Source organism: Mustela lutreola, chromosome 4, assembly GCF_030435805.1.
Source record: "Mustela lutreola isolate mMusLut2 chromosome 4, mMusLut2.pri, whole genome shotgun sequence".
NCBI classification, from domain to species: Eukaryota; Metazoa; Chordata; class Mammalia; order Carnivora; family Mustelidae; genus Mustela; species Mustela lutreola.
In genome coordinates, this window is record NC_081293.1 from 95097386 (window position 1) to 95121221 (window position 23836).

Sequence of the window (23836 nt, forward strand, 5' to 3'; positions counted from 1 at the left end):
TCTTGAAAGACACAGCTATCAAAGCTCCATTGAGAAAACGTAAAGTTGGAGAAGGGATTTGCAAATTATATATCTGATAATGGACATCTACTCTGATTATTAAAAAATGAATAAAAATAAAAAACCTTACTAATAACCAAACAGAGTATCCAATTTTACATGTGAAGAATAGTATTGAAGAGACATGTCACCAAAAGGATATAAGCACATGACAAATTTCTCAACATTTAGACATTAAAGAAATACAAATTAAAATCATGAGACATGCTTACATATCTATTAGAATGGCTAAAATTATAAAGGCTAATTGTACTTCGTCTGAGCTAGATTGAGAAGCAACAAAAAATCTAAACTGTTGTTGACATATATCATGATACCACCACTTTGGAAAATAGTTTGAAATTTTTTTTAAATGCAAAATATGTTGCAGTTACACGAATAGCCATTTTAATTCTAGGCATTTAACCAAGAGAAACAAACCCTATGTTCATACAAGGACTTGTTTATGAATTACATTGCAGCTTTATTTTTAAGAATTGAAAACAGTGGAAATGTTCATCAATGTCCATCAATAGAGCAAAGACAAATTATGATCTATTCATTAAAGAGATTACTGTTCAACATCAAAATGAACTATTTACAATTGGAGATTCTCAAAGTAATGGTGCTGAGAAAAGAAAAGGCAGGCAATGAATAGTATATACTGTGTGATTCCATGACTATAAAAAAATCTAGAAAATACAAATTTATATATAGTCACAGTCATCAAATATATTGGTGTGATTTTAGTGCCTTCTTCTGTTGCCCATAGATTCCTACACTTGGATCTCTGGGCATTTGTTACACCATGTGAAAATATGAACTCTTTTTCTTTATTCTGTCTTACAAGAAAAAGAATCCTTGAAATTTTATGGACATTTGAACTCTCCGTTATTAGCAGAAATTCTATCATACAGTAAATTTCCAAATATAGAAGCCAGGGTTTTACAATGACTTCTAAGCTTTTACATGATCTAGCCACTCATTTAACCTCTCTGACCTCTTTCCCTGCTACTCTTCAGTCACTCACAGTGGCCTCCTGGCTATTCCTCAGATATGCCAGGCACGATCCAACCTTATGGCCTTCAAGATAGCCAATTCCTTTGTCTGGAGTGACCTTATTGCTGATAGTTCTGGGCAAATTCATCACCTTTCCATACCTTTGTTCAATTGTCAGCTTCATTGTTACTACCCTGATCTTCCTATTAAAATTCTTAACTCCCCATCCCCTGCCTAGCAACCTTGATTTTTCTCACCCTGATCTAATTTTTCATTTTCCCCATTGTCCTCATCATTTTTGAATGCACTATGCAATTTTTATTAAGGTTTAGAGCTTTTAATTGTCTCACCCATTAAAATAAACGTTCTACAAAGCCAAGTATTTCATTTACCAGTGTAGTCTGAAGTAATAACTGCCATATAATAGGTTCAATACACAATTGGTAAATTTCAGAAAAAATGAATGTTGAGAGTATACTGAATTTCATAAGTCATTCAATATTTTTTTCCAAAAAATAAACTATGTAAAACATACCTTAAATTTACTTTCAAAATATTTTATACCATATAATGGACAATATACATAAGCCTTAAAGAAACAATCATATAAATAACCATTTCAAACCTACTTAAAAATTGCATAATACCACACTCCTAGATCCTCTCTCAATGCTCTAAAATAACCCTTCCAAGGAAATACATTTTTAAAATAACAGATTTTTTGGCAAATAATTTAATAAAATAAAAGTTTCATTCATCTAAGTAGATCATAATAAATGTTTTTAATAAGCATGAAATTATAACTCTGAAGTGTGCTAAAATGAAACCACCTGCTAAGGGTGAGAGAACAAAAATAAAAATCATTTTTCCAAATAATAGGAATTTATTACCTTTGAATCAAAGCATGTGGATTTGTTCAAACTGGCAATAAAGGAATATGGAAACACAAACCATAGAAAGTCATATTTTAGATTTCTAAAAGACTTCAAAGTGAAGAGTATACATTTTTTAAATGCTACATAATGCTACATAATGACAAGATGACAGGTTGTGACAAATAGCATTTTAAAAGCTCTACTCATAATGGAACGGAAGGTGTCATTTCCCTATAATTTTATAAATGTCATTAATTTACTGTATCTGGATACAACATATTACCAAACAGATGTTCATCAAAGACTAAATCATTTTTAATGGAACATAATATTTTGATCCTACATCTATCAATCATTTTTTCGACCTAACATTTAGAGTGTCACTAAACAATTTAGCAGTTGTCGACAAAATTAAAAAAAAATAGGATTAAAAAGTCGTGTTTCGAAAAGTAGATTTTCTTTGAAATTTGCATTTAAATGAAAATATTTGCTGATAGTTTTAAAAGTTTAAATGTAATTTTATATATATCTGACCTATCAGATGATATAAAATTTTTGGAGAAAATATGACTTATTTTTTTGATCTTGGTTGAAGGTATTAATAAAGAGCAACTGTTTGTATTATTTGTATTGTGATATCTTAGTTAATAAACATGAATAACTGGTATAAAATATGTTTTTTTAAAAATTTTATTTATTTACTTGACAGAGATCACAGGAAGGCAGAGAGGCAGGCAGAGAGAGAGGAATGGAAGCAGACTCCCTGCTGAGAAGAGAGCCCACTGTGGGACTCAATCCCAGGAACCTGGAATCATAACCTGAGCCGAAGGCAGAGATTTTAACCCACTGAGCCACCCAGGCACCCTAAAATATGTTCTTTTTTTATATAGAATTATAGTTCTTGCCAAATATGGAACTAGCTGGAACTGAATGCCTCCTTCAAAGTCAGCTCTGGAGAAATTATGCAAGTGTAATAGGGAACTATTTCGGATATGTACCAAAAACAAAGAAATGATGATAAATTCCTTAAAAGACTCAAAGTTGCTCTTGACTGGTATGTTTCAAGCTCTATTCCTGGTTTGAGGACAGGTTTTAACAGGGATGTCACTGTAGAAATCAGCTGGATGTTTAGAGGCGATCAGAACTGTACAAAAACCTTGAAGGGGTAAAGACTTGAAAATTCTTTAGAGAGATTAGCTCCCTAAGGCATTATTCATCCACACATTTTCCTCCAAACAATTAAGACTGATAGATGAGGGGCACCTGAGTGGCTCTCTCATCACGTGGGTGGTGGGTTAAGCCTCTGCCTTCATCTCAAGTCATGGTCTCTGGGTCCTGGGATCCAGCCCCACATCGGGCTCTGCTCAAAAGGAAGCCTGCTTCCCTCCCTGCTTGCTTGCCTCTCTGCTTACTTGTGATCTCTCTCTCTCTCTGTCCAATAAATAAATAAAATCTTAAAAAAAAGGCTGATGGATGATAAATTATGAAAACTGCTCCCTCCAAATGATGCTTCTTCATAAGGATTTAAGAATTTAAAATTGTAAGAATTTAAAATTAAAACTTGATCGTAGGATTTATGTTACAGAATGACATCAAGTGCAGGCAGTTATTATTAGATCTGTAGTATTTGTGATTCTGAATTCTTGGCCTCATTAGTAAATTTATTTTTAAATTCTCCCATGGAGTGGTGATTGGCCTTCAGTCTTTCATTGATGTACATCATTGGGTCAAATGAGATGTGTGTGCCCAGAACTATATATACTCTTCTTTGTATTTCACTGGAGATGGCATTTCTGAGTTTTGTTCAATTGAATTTGGACAGATGTTTTAATAGTCACTTCTAGAGTTGGCCCTGGAGAATATCTTCCTTTTTTTTTTTCTCTTCCCGATTCTCTGAAAAACCCTGACTAATTCACATTATCACAGTGATATCACAATTCAAGTTTTTCCAAACACTATATCTGCAAAATAGAAGGAAGCTACTCAGAATGTAATGCTATTGTGAATGATTGAGAAAGAAAACATTATTATAATTAAGCTACCAGGTTTCAATGTATTTTATTGTTGCTTAGAAAATCCTAGCATACCCAGACTTTACAGAGATTTGATGATCCTAAGAGGAGCTGTACTCATGGACCAAAATAAGTATGCACATAAAAAGTACAATTACTTACCTAAAAAAGATGATGTGGTTAACTTTATATGGCAATCCAAGTGTTATTGGAACAGGAATTTAAAAAATAGCTTAGGGGCGCCTAGGTGGCTCAGTGGATTAAGCCACTGCCTTCAGCTCAGGTCATGATCTCAGGGTCCTGGGATCAAATCCTGCATCAGGCTCTTTGCTCAGCAGAGAGTCTGCTTCTCTCTCTCTCTCTCTCTCTCTCTCTCTCAAATAAATAAATAAATAAAATATTTTAAAAAAGAGAATGACTGTACTTTTAAAAAATAGCTTAAAAGGGGCACCTGGGTGGCTCAGTGGGTTAAGCCGCTGCCTTCGGTTCAAGTCATGATCTCAGGGTCCTGGGATCAAGCCCCACATCAGGCTTTCTGCTCAGCCGGTAGCCTGCTTCCCTTCCTCTCTCTCTGCCAGCCTCTCTGCCTACTTGTGATTTCTCATTGTCAAATATATAAATAAAATATTTTTAAAAATAGCTTAAAAGTATATGATAAAATAATGATATACATATACAAAGAAAAGAAAGATACTATACTGTGAATATAAATTAAGTGAAAATTGTTGAAATAAAGAATACAATAAATGGAGACTAAGATGAATATAGCTGTAAAATGAATAAGTGAGTTGGGAAAAACAAACAAACAAATTAATGACTTCTGCCCAAATGCAGCAGAAGAGAAAAAAAATAAAGAAAATATTTAAATAAGTACTGAGATAAATTTTGGAGAATTAAAGAAAGATAAAAGATACCAAACTTAAAATGATGCCAAACATGAGAAATCAGAAACAAAACAAAACAAAAACCACATACACAAAAAAACACTCATATAGCACGCCTGGGTGGCTCAGTGGGTTAAGCCGCTGCCTTCGGCTCAGGTCATGATCTCAGGGTCCTGGGATTGAGTCCCGCATGGGGCTCTCTGCTCGCCGGGGAGCCTGCTTCCTCCTCTCTCTCTCTCTCTGCCTGCCTCTCCAACTACTTGTGATTTCTCTCTGTCAAATAAATAAATAAAATCTTTAAAAAAAACACTCATATATATTATGGTGAGCTTTAAGAATATCAAAAACAGAGAAGAGCATAAATGATGCCCAAGAGAAGAACAGATCACCTAAAATGTACAAGAATAATACTGACAGCAGAATTCTCAATAGTAATAGCATATAAAGGAGACAGCTGGGTGTTTGTATAGATGGAAAAGATATTTGAAACTAGATATTATACATCAAGCCAAATTATTGATTAAATTTGAGAGCTCAGTAAAACTACAATGAAGCATGTTAGGTCTTAGAATATTTATCACACAGAGACACACATTTTAGAAAACTTCCTTGGAGGACAGCTCAATTTAGATAGAGAAAACAGAATTATGTACTCAAAGGCACATTTTGAAGGAAGGATTTAATATAGTCTGCACTGCAAATATTCTTTAATCGTATGTTCTGAATTTCCTAAATTTAAGAAGTATTTGTTCAAATATTTATCTTTAAATAAACCCTAGGAGACTTTTTCTTGGATTCTGGAAAATCAGTCCATTTGGACACAAATCTTTTTGTCAATGATGGAAATTTTGATAGCCCTTAACTGTGGAATGTCTAATGTATTGTTACAGCAATTGTGATTTGCCAATGCATGGGTGATGTGTGTGTGTTGTGCGTGTTTATTTTTATTTTTGATGGTTTTACTCTTCTATGAGATTTTTAAATAGACATAATTTTAATAAATTATGATTTGTTGAAATCTATCTGAGGTTATATATAATAAAATGAAATTTGTGTGAACTGAAGAAGTGCGTCTCCATTTTTTTTTTTTTTAAGAGTAGACTGGTCTTTAAAAATTGTCCAAAGAAGTACATTATATTCATTATTAAATTTGATAATATACAATAAAGGATTTATGGTCATATGGAACCATATCAAATTCTACTATTAATTCATATTAATAATTACCATAAGAGGAAAAAGGGATATTTTTCAAAATGAAAATTAGTGTATTTTTCAAAATATGATATAGTGTTATTCACTGAACAGAGGGAACAAATGTCAAAGTTTAACACAGTTTACAGAATGTTTTAACATAAATTGAAATTTAAATCTGACCAAATTTCACACTTTTTAGTAAAATGATAGCACTTTAAATCCTTGAAAAGTGGTAAGGGACCCAAAACATTGCTTAGAAAAACAAATTTAACACTACACTAGTCTGAGATGGTTAAGTTATGGTACAACTTGCCATTGTGTATCATCAAATGGTATATTTTTTCCTTTTGGTCTTGTCATTATATTTTATTTTAGCCATTCTGATAAGTGTGTAGTGATATCTCAGTGTCCTTTTAATTGCATTTCTTTGATGTCTAATTATGTCAAATTATATTATTTTGATGTTTAATGATCTGAGCTTTCTCAGTTCAAGACCATGAAGCCACTTAGGAAAAATACAATTGCAGATGCACTCATAGACCAAATATTATTTAGAAATAAGAACAAACATTACTACCCATTCCAACAAAAAATAGATTTGTTATGCAGTAGGGATTTTATAAATTACATGACACAACTTATATAGTAAGATGAAATAGGACAGGTGGCTTTTTGCAGCTATATACAACATCATTTTAATTTCAATTTGCAGTATAATTTTTCCAAGGTATACACAGAATATATATTTAATGTAAATAGTGAACATTTTAAACACTGTATATGGAAATTAATCAATTTTAAGTTTATAACAATCAAAATTAACGGAAGTTTCTTTTAAATTAGTTAGCTTTCTCTGCATTGCAAGACAGAATAATCAAGAATTGGGAAGAAAAAAATAATATCTGTAAAATTACTGGGGGTGCATTATAAAGTGTTCGGTAACCGATCAAACTCACAATTTGGATTGAATGGCAAGTGACTTTTAAAATCTGGAACTCATTGTCAATTTTATTTCTTCATTGTGTCTTAAATGTGGAACAACAATGAGGTATTTCAAAGAGGTGAACCACAGATAGATTTCTCTAAAGGTGGGGTGAGGGTTACTCAAAAAGGAACTTGACAAGGCTTTTAAAGATATCGACAATCATTATAACATAACGTTACTGATTGTTACCGTGCTCTTAACTGGGCAAACACTTGTTGGCTTCCAAGATAGACTAACATAGTTGAGATGGTTCTAGCGGCCTTCTAGCACAGGGTCTCATGAGGCAGGGATTCTAGCCACTGGCTGTGGAAGGCATGAGGCCTGTTAGTGATTCTCTTTTTTCCTCTGCAGAATGGGTCTGCATTCCAGGTCCTTTCTACCCCAATAAATAATGCGGCGAATCTCTCAGTGAGTTGTACTTTTGGTTTAAACAGCCAACTGTCTCTTAAAAAGGACTTTTGTTTAAAGTCCTTTAAAAAAAAAAGTTCTTTCAAAAAAATATTTATTTTTATTTTTTTATTTTTTAATCCCATATGTTTACTCTGATACTGGAACTTTGTCATTTAGACCTTCTCTGCTGATTAAAATATTCTTCATCATCAGCACCTACGGCTCCCCTCTCCTGGTGTTCTCTCGGGAAGGGGTCTTCTCTAGCTCTTCTAGCAGGAAACGGCCACTTCCCCTCTACCCCTGTTGCCAGACCAACCTAACCTATCCTGCAGCGTCAGGTCGTCCTGGCCTTTTATCTGTTGTTCTCTTCTGAGTGGTTAGTTTTTCATAGATACTGTGCTTTGCTTTTGGCAGGATTTACCCTGGACTATCAAAACCCTTTTCTTGTACCACTGATGCCTAAGAAACAGTCCTGATGAGAGAAGAAGAACTCGAACAGATCATATTTATCCTGAATGTTAGGTCCAAAATGAAAAATACATTTCTGAGGAGCCTCAAGATCTCTGAGAAGGGAAGTTTCACCAACTCTGTCATGTAGGGGCATCAATTCCGATTCTGTGTCAATTTTCCTACTTTCCCAGCTAGTAATTCTCTACCTCAGAAGGCCGACTCTCAACCGTTTCCTCTCTCAAAGGCAGTTGCTCTTAGAGTCTGCACATGGCACTTGGGGCCTGCTGGTCGTTGGCTACTGCCCTCTGTACCTTGGGTCTAACAGCTGCGGGGCATCAAGATGAGAACGTCTTTTGTTCTAAGACTTAATATAGTTTGGGGCACATGGTAAGCAATAATCACTTTTTTTGTTGATCCAAGTGTTCGACCTTTCTTAATTATTCTAGTACCACAGTTTACTTGTTCTAAGATTTGTCTCCCCCCCCATTTTAATATCTCTTAAGGTGGCACTCACCTTGCACTTGAGGACATATCCTAGTTTTACTGACAGCATTTCTCTTTCTTAGTCGAACATAAACTATAGTGCATCTTACCCTTGATGAAAGCTAGGATGCAATGAAATACTCTATTATGGTTACGATTCTGATATTTGAAATCCTCCGGTAGCTCCCTGTGCCCCCACAGTGTAGTACCTCACCTCCTCGGCATAGTATACAAACCATCTCACCCCGAGTGTTAACCCCGGAGCTCAGCCTCCATCCCCAGGTGATGCTGCCAGATCAGCTGTTGGTTGACATGAACTTGCTGTAGTTTCCCGAATGCACTGTGCTGCCACCTGGCACTGTGAAACTTGACACACTCATCCTCATTCTTCGCATTGCCCTTGTCTATCACCTCCCCTGAAAATCTGTTCCTAAGTGGCTCTTTCCAGCTCCAACCTTCCCTTGGCAGTCTTTTATCTCCCTGTGGTAAAACCTGTCACACTGCACCATGGACATGCCTGTTGTCCCCCTGAGAAGAGAAAAGGGACAGTGAGGGCCCCCCAGCATTTGCAGCTCTAGTGCAGTGCCCCATGCTTGGCTTGCAGGAATGCCAGATCATGAAGACAAACGGAGATCATCCTCTGGCTAAAACCAGCTCTTCTTTGCCTACCGCAGTATCTGGTTCAATAAAGAGCAGCCAGTTATTATTGCTGTTTTTCTAGGGATTTTTTCCCCATATATTTCCCAGGTCTTTACTCTTTTTATAGCACTTTAATTCAGGCTTCAACCACTTCCTAGTCAGATCAGGTGAAATCATTTTCCTTCCCATACCCTCGATGTATTTCACACCTAGTAATTGTTTCTTTTTAATGATTTTATTTATTTATTTGACAGAGAGAGATCAGAAGTAGAGAGAGGCAGGCAGAGAGAGAGAGAAGAGGAAGCAGGCTCCCTGCTGAGCAGAGAGCCCAATGGGGGTCTCGATCCCAGGACACTGAGATCTTGACCTGAGCAGAAGGCAGAGGCCTAATCCACTGAGCCCCCCAGGAGCCCCCATATCTGGTAATTTTTAATCAACGTGGATTTCCTGCATCAAATAGTTCCTTCTTCTTCAAATATAAATATATAAATATATTGATCAAGTCACGTGCATGTCTTAGGAGAATGTCATACCTTTAGTAGCAAACTTGAAATCTTGGCCATTGGTTTTGATTTTTGTTTTGGTTTGATTTGGTTCGTTTTTTGTAATTTTAAAAATCCTTCCAGCCCTTGGCTCTGTCTGACCTGACTGCTTTCAGCTGTTTCTGCAACAAAGTTGTCCCAGCAGCGATAACTCTCATTGTTTACAGTGGCGCCCCTTTCTGAACAATTTGTTAATAAAAAGATTTTTTTTTTTTTTGGCTATGGTAAATGTCGAACAACAATGAGGTATTTCAAAGAGGTGAACTACAGATAAATTTCTCTAAGGGTGGAGTGAGGGTTACTCAAAAAGGAACTTGACAAGGCTTTTAAAGATATCGACAGTCATTATAACATAACGTGACTGATTGTTACCGTGCTCTTACCTGGGCAAACACTTGTTGGCTTCCAAGATAGACTAACATAGTTGAGATGGTTCTAGCGGCCTTCTAGCACAGGGTCTCATGAGGCAGGGATTCTAGCCACTGGCTGTGGAAGGCATGAGGCCTGTTAGTGATTCTATTTTTTCCTCTGCAGAATGGGTTTTTCTACATTCCAGGTCCTTTCTACCCCAAAAAATAAGGCAGCGATTCTCTCAGTGAGTTGTACTTTTGGTTTAAACAGCCAACTATCTCTTAAAAAGGACTTTTGTTTAAAGTCCTTTAAAAAAAAAGTCCTTTCAAAAAAATCTTTTTTTAAATTTTTTATTTTTTAATCCCATATGTTTACTCTGATCCTGGAACTTTGTCATTTTGACCTTCTCTGCTGATTAAAATATTCTCTCCAAAATGTCAGTTTTTTGCAGGTACTTGCACTGTAGACATTCTTTACATATTTTTTAAAAAATCCATTCACGATTCTTCGTGAAAATCCCGGGAATCTGAAAGACTACCATTCGCTATTCATCAAACAGTTACTGTCTCCATCAAGTGACAGGGTTTCAGAGAACGTGAGCTCACAAGAGATGTAACCCTTTTTCCACTTTCTGCTACCATGTTCATTTCTATGCTACTCAGAGGAGCCTTCTTTGTAGAAACATATTATCCAATCTTTTATAAAGCTGAATTTAAATTCTGTCCCTTCATTCCCCACAAAGCTTAAAAAGCCAAGCAAATTTTGTTTCATTTTTTAAAAGCCCATAGATGGCATTTTTTTAATGTTGCATTTTTGAGATTTCATCACTCTTTATGTTACTTCTACTTCACAGATAAACAATTGCTAATGACAATGTGAACTTCCTACAAATGTGCAATCAAAATCCCTAGGTACAGATTACTGAAGTTCTTCGTTCCCTTTAAACATTGTTTCTCTCTTGATATGCATTCTTGTTTTGTATCATATTGCATTATAAAGTATTCTTTTAAAAGACTGCATTTTTTAGAGTAGTTTGGGGATCAAAGTAAAATTCCCTTTCCCCACATACACACAACCTTCCCCATTATCCACATCCTGTACCACGGTGATAATTTTTCACGCTCACTGACCCTACACTGACACATCATTATCACCCCAAAGTCCACAGTTTACATTAGAGTTCACTCTTGGTGGGGCACCAGGGTGGCTCAGTGGGTTAAGGCTTCTGCCTTCGGCTCAGGTCATAATCTCACGGTCCTGGCATCGAGCCCCAGACCAGACTCTCTGCTTGGCAGGGAGCCTGCTTTCCCCCAACCCCTGCTTTCCCCGCCTGCCTCTCTGCCTGCTTTGATGCCTGTCAAATAAATAAATAAAATCTTAAAAAAACCTTTTCTCATAGAGTTCACTCTTGGTATAGTATCTTATGCATTTTGACAACTGTGTAGCGATATATATCTAAAATATCATACATGTCATACAGAACATTTTCACTGGCCTAAAAATCCTCTGTGCTCTGCCTGTTCCTCCTCCTCCTCTCCTAACTGCTACAAACCGCTGACCTTTATACCATTTGCATAGTTCTGCCTTTTCTAGAAGGTCATATAGTTGGAACCTTGCAGCATGAAGCTTTTTCAAATTGACTTCTTTCACTTATTATGGCGGATTTTAAGTTTGTTCCATGTCTTTTCATTGCTTGATAGCCATTTCTCTTTATCGCTGAATCATATCCCATTGTTTCAATGGACCACAGTTTATCTATCCATTCTCCTCCTGAAGGACATCTTGGTTACTTCCAACTCTTGGCACGTATGGGTAAAGCTGTTACAAACACAGGTTTATATGCAGGATTCTGTGTACACAAAGTTTTTGCTCTTTTGGGTGAGTACCAAGTAGCACGATTGCTGGATCATATGGTAAGAATATGTTTAGTTTGGTAAGAAACTGCCCAACTGTCTTCCAAAGTGGTAGCACCATTTTGGTGTTCTCACCAGAATGAATGAGAGTTTCTCTTGTTCCTCATCGTCAAAAGCATTTTATGTTGTCAGTATTTTGGATATTAGCCATTCTAATAGATGTGTAGTGATATATCATTGTTTTATTTATTTATTTATTTTTTAAAAAGATTTAATTTATTTATCTGACAGAGAGAGATCACAAGAAGACGGAGAGGCAGTCAGAGAGAGAGAGAAAGGGAAGCAGGCTTCTGCTGAGCAGAGAGCCCAACGTGGAACTCGATCCCAGGACCCTGAGATCATGACCTGAGCCAAAGGCAGCTGCTTAACCCACTGAGCCATCCAGGCGCCCCTCTTTGTTCTTTTAATTTACAATTCCTTAATTAGACATGCTGTGAATCATCACAGCATCTTTTCATATCATTATTGCCATCTCAATATCTTCTTCAGTGAGGTGTCTGTTCCAGTCCTTGCCAATTTTTCAATCAGGTCATTCATTTTCTTGTGTTTGAGTTAATAAATAAATACATAATAATAATAAATAAATAAATAAATAATGAATGAATGAATTTATTATATATATTATATATGTTATATATGTTACATATAGTATATTATATATATTATTATATATTAAATAATAATTTATTAAAAATAAATTTACTAATGAGGCCAAGAATTCAGAATCACAAATACTTCAGAACTAATAAAACTGCCTTCACTTGAGGGGATGCTAGGGCAAAGGGAATTTCGCTCCGTGCGGGAATCTTCCACCAAGCTGCGGAGACTAGCCCAGGTAAGCAGCAGCAGCATCCCCAAATCCAACTCTGATTTCCCAAGGAACGCTGTGCTTTCCCAGGGGAGATGCCCAGGCAAAGAGGCTTTCGCTGTGTGCGGGTATCTCCCACCGCGAGACTGGGCTCAGGCAAGCAGCAGCAGCCTGCAGAACATTTCTCAGTGAATGCTGTGCTTTCGCAGAGGCTTTGGCTTGGAGCGAACAGCACTTTGCTGCTGCTTCCTCAGCAAGGCTTCTGTCGCGTCAGGGAAGAAGAGCTTCGGGAGAGCTGGTGCCTCTTGGGCCTTGCTTTCCCGGGCTCCATGTTCGCGTCCTGGGTTCACCCTGCCAGGCCGAACTAAGCAGACACAGCTACAACCCTCCAGTAGCATGCGTAGCCTAGGATGGCACTCAATGCACACTACCATCTCCCAGTGTAGACATCACTTGGCCTTTTACTCTGGCTCTCAGGCGAACTCGCGGACTAGGCCAGTGCTTTCCCCACAGGAAAGGAGAGGTGACAGGATCCCAGCACACCACCCGTGCACTGAATAGGGAGCTTTGGGGGACTGTCCCCACTCCTTTCCCTTAAACCCCGTGCCTCCTCCAAGCTTCCACATCCTGCAGGAAGATGGCATCTGACTCCCCGTTATTTCAGGGAGCTGTTTTTGTGACTTCAGGGTAGGTGCCTGGTGGCTAGCGCATCTCTGCCCCAGAGACAGGTGGCCAAGGAGCTGCTTTCTCTTTGGGCCCAGAGGCTCAGGACAGGCATGCTTTCTGCCCAGACTCCATCTAAAGAGTGGAGCACGCGCCCTGCCATACTCATCCCCTTTTCTCTCCTTAGCAGCCAGGCTTCCGTCTCTCTGCACAGGGAGCGGGAGACACTTGTATTACCACCGGCCGCTGTGCCTGCCAGGGCCGGCTCTCCTGCTTCGCAACCGTTTCCAGACCAGAAGGCCAACGGCTCCTGCTCTTCTCCCTGGGCAGCGTGCTGCACCTTCCACAGATGCTCCTGGGGAGCCCAGTGAAAGACGTGTCCCTTTCCTTAAGGCTCTTTCCACAGGCGCAACCAAGCTTCTCATGCCCAGGCAAAGAGGATTTCGCTCCATGCGGGTTTATTACACCGTGCTGTGGAGACCAGCTCAGGCAAACAGGAGCATCCCTCAGACTGGACTCTGATTTCCCAAAGAATGCTGTGCTTTCCCAGAGGGGTTGCCGGACAAAGAGGCTTTCGCTCTATGCAGGCTTCTCCCATCCTGCTATGAATACTAGGCTAAGGCAAGCAGCAACAGCAGCCCACAGAACCGACTCTGATTTCCCAGCGACTGCTATGCTTTCGCAGAAGTTTTCAGCTTGACATGAACCGCACTTCACTGCTGCTTCCTCAGCAAGAATTTGGGTTTTTTCTCTGTCGCAGCAGGGAAGAAGAGCCGCGGGAGAGCTGGTGCCTCTTGGGACTTGCTTTCCCGGGCTCCAAGTTCACGCCCAGGGTTCACCTTGCTAAGCCTAACGAAGCAGACACAGTCACAACCCTGCAGCTGCGTGTGTGTCCTAGCATGGCACTCTATGCCTATTACTATCTCCTGGGGTAGGAGCCTTTTGTCCGGTGCTCAGGCAGACTCGGGTTCCAGGCCAGTCCTTCACCACAGGGGAGAGGAGACGACAGGATCACTGCACACGACCCGTGCACTGGGATGGGGAACTGTGGGGGACTGTCTCCACTCCTTCCCTGGCACACGCCCTGCCACCCAATTCCCTGCCACATCTTGGTGGAAGAAGGCATCTGACTGCCCGTTTCTCCATGGGGCTGTTTCTGCGAGTTCCGGGTATGGCACCTGGTGGCAAGCCCAAGTCTGCCCTTGGGACAGGTGGCCAAGGAGATGCTGTCCCGTTGGGACCAGAGGCACAGGACAGGCCTGCCTTCTGCCCAGACTCCTTCCTCAGAGTGGAGCACACGCCCCTGCCCTAGTCGTCCCCTCATGTCTCCTTAGCAGCCAGGCTTCCATCTGTCCGCACAGGGAGCGGGTGACACTTGTCTTGCCACCGGCCTGCTGTTCGTGCCACGGCAGGCTATCCTACTTCCGGAGTGTTTCCCGACCCCAAGGCCAATGGCTCCTTCTCTTCTCCGGGGGCGGCGTGCTGCGCCTTCCCCACACGTGGCTTCTCTCTCAGGCAGAGGGGATGCTAGGGCAAAGGGTATTTCGCTCCATGCGGGTATCTTCCACCAAGCTGCAGAGACTAGCCCAGGTAAGCAGCAGCAGCATCCCCAAACCCAACTCTGATTTCCCAAGGAACGCTGTGCTTTCCCAGGGGAGATGCCCAGGCAAAGAGGCTTTAGCTGTATGCGGGTTTCTCCCACCACGAGACTGGGCTCAGGCAAGCAGCAGCAGCCCGCAGAACATTTCTCAGTGAATGCTGTGCTTTCGGAGAGGCTTTGGCTTGGAGCGAACAGCACTTCTCTGCTGCTTCCTCAGCAAGGCTTCTGTCGCGTCAGGGAAGTAGAGCTTCGGGAGAGCTGGTGCCTCTTGGGCCTTGCTTTCATGGGTGCCATGTTCGCCTCTCCTTGGGCCCAGAGGCTCAGGAAAGTCATGCTTTCTGCCCAGACTCCTTCCTAAGAGAGGAGCACAGGCCCTGCCCACCTCATCTCCTCCTGTCTAAAAAGGTTTTCAAATTTATATCTAGATAGATAGATAGATAGATGATAGATAGAGAGATATCCCAGAAGCTGCAATGCTAGGCTAAGACCAGGCTTTAAAGGGCTTTTCTATGCTCTACTAAATACTTTAAACCATTCATTATATCATAGCTCAGTGTTCGAATCTCCATTTGTTTCCTCAGTTTTCTAATATTTATCTTAAGGTGACCTGATCCAGACTTTTGATCACCTTTGTCTAAATATTTCTATTTTAACAAAGTCCTTTTGAACACTCAGAGACTATAACTTAGAAAAATACTCTGATTGTTATCTCACTAGAGTGGAAAATATATAGTTACCCATTAACTAATGATATCCATGTCTACATTAGATCCATGACATTTTTAATTCTTGGGAGCTTTTGGCTAAATGAATTTTTTACGCTTCCTTTAAATGAAGCTTTAAGCCATCGCCATATGAATAAAATTAAAGAACTAAATGAAAACAAGCCAAGTATTTACAGAGTAATAGAATGTGCAGTGGAAAGAGTACAATTCTGAAATCATAAAGCCTAATTTAGTGTGATGCATCTTTATCAGCCATGTAATCATAAACCAGTTATCTAAATGTGTTAGCCTCAGTTTTTTCACCCCTGAAATGGTGATGATAATACTTATTATGCAGAGTTGTTGTGTGGATGTAATGAAGCATGGAGCATGAGAGTCTCTTATTCCATGCTAAAATGATAGCTATTTTTATACTTATAATAATTCTAATAATAGTAATTAAATTGTTCAAAATGCAAATATTCATTTATATTGAGGCATTGTATTGACTATTCATAGACACATTTACCAAAATAAATTTCATTTTACTTTACCCCCTCTGAGGATATATATTCCTTAATTCAATACGAATCTCATTATGAATAATAATTATCATAATAAATGTGCTGATTTTTCTTCTATTTATTTTTAGGGAAGTGTCCTTTACTGTTGAACATAAAGAAACTTAAGCAAGTCTGTCTTATTCAAAATTTGCATGCTGCTTTCTTATGAACCTAGATTATAGAGTTGTATGAAATAAATTCATGCAGTTAAGACATTTATGTTTGGAAAACTGGGTGGTCCGTTTAGTATTTCAAAAGAAGATTTTAAATTTAAACCTTAAAACTGAGCTCTTTCAGCCTTATTTATAGACCATCCTTCATGCTTCATAAGTATTCCTTCATTGTAAACTAACTAATAGTGTTTGTCACAGTGTATATAACTAAAATGGATTTTGTATTTCATTATTTCAGAGTTAGTTGCAGTTTCTACTTCCTTTTTTGAAAAATAGATTAATTCTACAAAAAGTTATTTCCAGCTTTATTGAAAAATAATTGACATATTATAATTTGTAAATTTAAGAAATGATTTCTTATAACACTGCAAACTTTTAACATTGTGTAAATTTTGTACCATTTGATAAATTGGCATACATCTGTATTGCAATATAATCTACATAAAAATGTTAATACATCTACTATCTCATATAGTTGCCACTGTTTTTTATGCATGTATGGTAAGGAATTTTAAGATCTACTCTCTTAGCAACTTTTATGTATATAGTACAGTAGAGATGAAATACAGAGGTCTTGTGGGATTTGTTCCAGACTGCCTCAATAAAGTGATTATCTCAATAAACTAAGTCAAATCATTATTATTTTTTTTTGGTTTCCCACTGAAAATAAAATATTATGTTTCCCAGTGCATATAAAAAATAAACACTATACTGTACTGTTCAAAAGCATTATGTCTTTAAGGAAAAACAATGTATATACCTTAAGTAAACTAGTTCTGAGATTTCAGTGGGTCATAATTACTGATCACAGATCACCATAACAAATACAATAATAATGAAAAAAACTTGAAATATTGCAAGAATTACCAACATGTGACAGAGAGACACAAAATGAACAAATGTTTAGAAAAATGGTGGCAGCAGACCTATTTTATACAAGATTGCTATAAACTTTCAACTTGTAAGAATGTGATATATGCAAAGTTTAATAAAGGGAAGCACAATAAAAAAGTATGTATATATTATTAACTATGATCATCATGCTGTACATTAGATCCCCAGAACTTTTTCATATGATAGTTGCATGTTTGTACCCTTTGACCACCTTATTCCGCCCCAGGTTCACCTCCTGTCAACTCAACTCTAAGTTTCCATTAGTTTGCTTTTCCTTCAGATTCTGTATGTAAGGGATATCATAATACATAAATTTAAAAAATATATAAAATCTTTGAAATATTTCAATTAGTATAATACCTTCAAGATCCATCCATGCTGTTGTAAATGGCAGTATTTCTTAATTTTTCATGGCTAAGTAGTATTCCATAGTATATATTTACCATACTTTTTTATTCATTCATCCATTAATGGATACTGAAGTTATTTCCATCTCTTGCTTAGAGTTAATACTTTTATAATGAACATAAGAGTGCAGATATGTCTTCGAATAGTGACTTCGTTTCCTTTAGATATATACCTAGAGGTGGGATTACTGAATCATATGGTAATTTTACTTTTAATAATATGAATAATCTCCATACTGTTTTCCATACAAATTTATATCCCTATCACATTGCATAAGTTCCGCATTTTACCCAATATTTACCAAAATTTGTTAGTTTTAATTTTTTGGTAGTATATATTCTAATAGGTAGTAATATCTTGCTGTGTTTTTCAGAGGTAAACAACAACAACAACAACATAATGACTTTGCCCTGAGTTTTTACGTTGAGCACTTTTTAATGCTCCTGTTGGTCATTTATATAACTTTTTTGAAAAAAAAAAAGTCTATTGAGATACTTTTGCTATTTTTTTAATTATATATTATTTTCTATTTGTATCTGTTGGTTATTAACCTCTTTTCAGATATAAGATTTGTAAGTATTTTCTTCCATTCTGTGGATTGTGTTTTCATTCTTTCTCTCTCTTTTGTTTTTTTGCCAATGCAGAAACTTTAGTTTAATGTAATACCATTTATTTATTTTTGCTTCTTTTGCTTGTGTTTTTGGTCTGGTATCCAAAAAACTATTGGCAAGACCAATGTCAAGGAGAATTTTTCCTAAGTTTTCCCTTAGGAAATTTAGTTTCATGCATCACATTTAAGTCTTTAATCTATTTCAAGTTAAGATTTATGAGTAATATAAGGTTCCAGCTTCATGCTGGTTTATGTGACTATTCAGTTTTAAATATCATTTATTGAACAGACTATCTTTACCCATTATATATGTTGGCCCCTGTCAAATATTAGGTGACTGAATGAAAGGATTTATTTCTGGACTCTCAATTCTGTTCTACTTGTTTATGGGTCTGTTTTTATGCCAGTATACTTTATTGTTTTGAGCATGAGGGCTTAGTAGTATAGTTTCAAATCAAGAGTGTAATTTCGCTTCTTCATTCTTTCTCAGAACTGCTTTAATTATTTGTTGTCTTTTATGGTCTCATATAAATTTTAGGATTCTTTACTTACTTCTGTAAAAACACAATATTGGATTTTTTTAAAGATTATCTATTTATTTATTTCACAGAGAGAGAGATGACAAGCAGGCAGAGAGGCAGGCAGAGAGAGAAGAGGTAGAAGCTTCCTGCTGAGCAGAGAGCCTGATGCAGGCCTCGATCCCAGGACCCTGGGATCATGACCTGAGCCGAAGGCAGCGGCTTAACCCACTGAGCCACCCAGGCGCCCCTAACATTGGATTTTTGATAGGAATTGAATTTACAGATGGTTTTCGGTAGTATGGACATTTTAACAATGTTAATTCTTACCATTCATGAATATGAGCTATCTTTCCATTTATGTCTCCTTCAATTTCTTTATCAATGTCATAGTTTATGGGGTACAGATCTTTCATCTTCTTAGTTAAATCTTTTCCTAAGTATTTTATTAGTTTTGATGCTATTGTGAATTAGATTGTTCTCTTTATTTTTTCAGACAGTTCATCATTAGAGTGTTAAAATGCTCCTGTCTTGTGCTTACTTTGGCAGCACATATACTAAAATTGGAATGATGCAGAGAAGATTAGCTTGATCACTGAACAAGGATGACATGAAAAACTGGGAAGCATTCCATATTTAAAAAAAAACGAAACAAAACAAAATTCTTGTCTTTTATATATTGATCTTGTATTTGGCAGCTTTACTAAATTTGTTAATTCAAAATTTTTTGTGAATTTTTTAGGATTCTTTTCCATGTAAGTTATTTTATCCAAAAAAAAGAAAATTTTACTTCTTCCTTTTTTTTTTTTTTTGAGTCTTTTATTTCTTTGTGTTCCTTTTTTCTCTGGCTAGGACATCCAGTACTATGTCAAATGAGAGTAGTGAAAGTGGACACACTTGTCTTTTTTCTGATCTTTAAGGGGAAAACTTTCAAACTTTTTTGATTGAATATGAGATTAGCTCTGGGCTTGCAATATGTGTTTTTTCTTTAATGGATTTTTTAAATTATTTTTTAAAATTTTTTATAAACATATAATGTGTTTTTATCCCTAGGGGTACAAGTCTGTGAATCACCAGGTTTACACATTTCACAGCACTCACCATCACTCACCATAACACCTGCCCTCCCCAATGTCCATACCCCCACCATCCTCTCCCAACACACCTCCCCCCAGCAACCCTCAGTCTGTTTGGTGAGATTCAGTCTTTTATGGTTTGTCTCCATCCCAATCCCATCGTCTTTTATTTTTCTTTTCCTACGCCCGAAACCGCCTATGTTGCATCTCCACTTCATCATATCAGGGAGATCATATGATAGTTGTCAGATTGATTTATTTCGCCAAGCATAATACCCTCTAGTTCCATCCACGTCATCACAAATAGCAGGATTTCATTTCTTTTGATGGCTGCATAGTATCCCATTGTACATATATATTTACATCTTATTTATTGATTCATCTGTTGAAGGACATTTAGGTTCTTTCCATAGTTTACCTATTGTGGACATTGCTGCTATAAACATTTGGGTGCATGTGCCCCTTCAGAATGCCACGTTTGTATCTTGAGGGTATATACCCAGTACGACAATCACTGGGTCATAGGCTAGTTCTATTTTCAGCTTTTTGAGGCACCTCCACGCTGTTTTCCAGAGTGGTTGCACCAGCTTGCATTCCCACGTACAGTGTAGGAGGGTTGCCCTTTCTCCACATCCTCGCCAGCATCTGTCATTGACTGACTTGTTCATTTTAGCCATTCTGAAAGGTGTGAGGTGGTATCTCATTCTGGTTTTGATTTGTATTTCCCTGATGCCGAGTGATGTGGAGCATTTTTTCATGTGTCTGTTGGCCATTTGGATGTATTCTTTGCAGAAATGTCTGTTCATGTCCTCTGCCCATTTCTTCATTGGATTATTTGTTCTTAGGGTGTTGAGTTTGATAAGCTCTTTATAGATTTTGGATAGATACTGGCCCTTTATCTGGTATGTCATTTGCAAAGATCTTCTCCCAGATAACTTCTGACAGTCATCTTTTGGCTTTGTTAACTGTTTCCTTTGCTGTGCAAAAGCTTTTTGATCTGATAAAATCGCAATAGTTCATTCTTGTCCTTGCTTCCCTTGCCTTTGGCGATGTTCCTAGGAAGAAGTTGCTGCTGCTGAGGTCAAAGAGGTTGCTACCTGTTCTCTCCTCAAATGGATTCCTTTCTCACATTATGCTTCTTCATCCATTTCCAGTCTATTTTCATGTATGGAGTAAGGAAAAGGTCCAACTTCATTTTTCTGCATGTGGCTGTTCAATTCTCCCAACACCATTTGTTGAAGAGGCTGTCTCTTTTCCATAGGCCATTCCTTCCTGCTTTGTTGAAGATTAGTTGACCATAGAGTTGAGGGTGTATTTCTGGGCTCTCTATTCTGTTCCATTGATCTATGTCTGTTTTGGGGACAGTTCCCTACTATCTTGATGATGATAACTTTGTAATAGAGCTTGAAGTCTGGAATTGTGATACCAACAACTTTGGCTTTCTTTTTCAATATTCCTCTGGCTATTCGAGATATTTTCTGGTTCCAGATATATTTTAGGGTGATTTGTCCCATTTCTTTGAAAAAAATGGATGGGATTTTGATAGGGATTGCATTAAATGTGTAGATTGCTTTAGGTAGCATAGACATTTTCACAATATTTGTTCTTCCAATACAGGAGCATGGAACATTTTTCCATTTCTTTGTGTCTTCTTCAATTTCTTTCATGAGTACTTTACAGTTTTCTGAGTATAGATTCTTTGTCTCTTTGGTTAGGTTTATTCCTATGTATCTTAGGGTTTTGAGTGCAATTGTAAATGGGATTCACTCCTTAATTTCTATTTCTTCAGTCTTGTTGGTATAAAAAAAATGCAACCAATTTCTGTTCATTGATTTATATCCTGACACTTCACAGAATTCCTATACAAGTTAGAGCAGATTTGGAGTGGAGTCCTTTAATCTTTCCACATACAGTATCATATCGTCTGCAAACAGGGATAGTTTGACTTCTCTTTTGCCAATTTGGCAAAATTTGGATGCCTTTAATTTCTTTTTGTTGTCTGATTGCTGAGGCTAGGACTTCTAGTACGATGTTGAATAGCAGTGGTGATAACGGACATCCCTGCCGTGTTCCTGACCTCAGCGGAAAAGTATTCAGTTTTTCTCCATTGAGAATGATATTTGCAGTGGGTTTTTCATAGATGGCTTTGATGATATTGAGGTATTTGCCCTCTGTCCCTACACTTTGAAGAGTTTTGATCAGGAAGGGATGCTGTACTTTGTCAAATGCTTTTTCAGCATCTATTGAGAGTATCATATGGTTCTTGTTCTTTCTTTTATTGATGTGTTGTATCACATTGACTGATTTGCGGATGTTGAACCAACCTTGCAGCCCTGGAATAAATCCCACTTGGTCGTGGTGTATAATCCTTTTAATGTACTGTTGAATCCTATTGGCTAGTATTTTGTTGAGTATTTTTGCATCTGTGTTCAGCAAGGATATTGGTCTATAGCTCTCTTTATTGGTGGGATCCTTGTCTGGTTTTGGGATCAAGGTGATGCTGGCCTCATAAAATGAGTTTGGAAGTTTTCCTTCCATTTCTATTTTTTGGAACAGTTTCGGGAGAATAGGAATTAGTTCTTCTTTAAATGTTTGGTAGAATTCCCCCGGGAAGCCGTCTGTCCCTGGGCTTTTGTTTGTTTGGAGATTTTTAATGACTGTTTCAATCTCCTTACTGGTTATGGGTCTGTTCAGGTTTTCTATTTCTTCCTGGTTCAGGTGTGGTAGTTTATATGTTTCTAGGAATGCATCCATTTCTTCCAGATTGTCAAATTTATTGGCATAGAGTTGCTCATAGTATGTTCTTATAATAGTTTGTATTTCTTTGGTGTTAGTTGTGATCTCTCCTCTTTCATTCATGGTTTTATTTATTTGGGTCCTTTCTCTTTTCTTTTTGATAAGTCGGGCCAGGGGTTTATCAATTTTATTAATTCTTTCAAAGAACCAGCTCCTACTTTCGTTGATTTGTTCTATTGTTTTTTTGGTTTCTATTTCATTGATTTCTGCTCTGATCTTTATGATTTCTCTTCTCCTGCTGGGCTTAGGGTTTCTTTCTTGTTCTTTCTCTAGCTCTTTTAGGTATAGGGTTAGGTTGTGTACCTGAGACCTTTCGTGTTTCTTGAGAAAGGCTTGTACCGCTATATATTTTCCTCTCAGGACTACCTTTGTTGTGTCCCACAGATTTTGAACCGTTGTATTTTCATTATCATTTGTTTCCATGATTTTTTTCAATTCTTCTTTAATCTCCCGGTTGACCCATTCATTCTTTAGAAGGATGCTCTTTAGTCTCCATATATTTGGGTTCTTTTCAAACTTCCTTTTGTGGTTGAGTTCTAGCTTTAGAGCATTGTGGTCTGAAAATATGCAGGGAATGATCCCAATCTTTTGATACCGGTTGAGTCCTGATTTAGGACCAAGGATGTGATCTATTCTGGATAGCTGTCTTTTTATTTTTTATTTACCATTACCAAGTTTAATTTTATTTACCATTTAAAAAAAACTTTCTAGTTTTTTAAAACTATATTTCATTTATTTCTGCCCTAATTTTTATTTTTTTCCTTCCTTTTGCTACTTTTAAGTTTACTTTGTTCTTTTTGTATTTTTTGAACTTTTATATTAAGTTCTTTATTTGAAATCTTTTTTTATATACATTTATAGCTATAAAATTTCCTTTTATAACTGCTTTGCTGCTTCTCATAAATTTTTGGTATTTTTTTAAATTTTCCTCAAGATGTATTTTTATTCCCACATTGTCTTCTTTTTTTGATTTTTTGTTTGTTTGAAAATGTGTATGTCTGTGTATTTGTAAATTTTCCAAATTTCCTTCTGTATTGATTTCTAGTTTCATATTATTTTGGCTGGAAATATACTTGATATGCTTTCTATATTATTGATTTGGGGGGGACTCTTGTTTTGTGGTTTAAAATGTGATCTATCCTAGAAAATTTTCCACATGTGTTTGAGAAGAATATTTATTATGATACTATTGGATGGAATATCCTGTAAATATGTTAGGTTCATTTGACATAGTTCTTGTTTGTTTGTTTGTTTTGTTTGTTTG

General features: G+C 37.3%; 1 non-coding gene across 1 annotated transcript; it reads left to right on the top strand.

The window, feature by feature from the left end:
• Positions 1–19233: 19233 nt before the first annotated feature.
• LOC131830932 (U6 spliceosomal RNA) lies at positions 19234–19340 on the top strand. The gene has a single exon (XR_009353464.1). It is a non-coding gene; the product is annotated as a U6 spliceosomal RNA (small nuclear RNA).
• The last annotated feature ends 4496 nt before the right edge of the window (positions 19341–23836 follow it).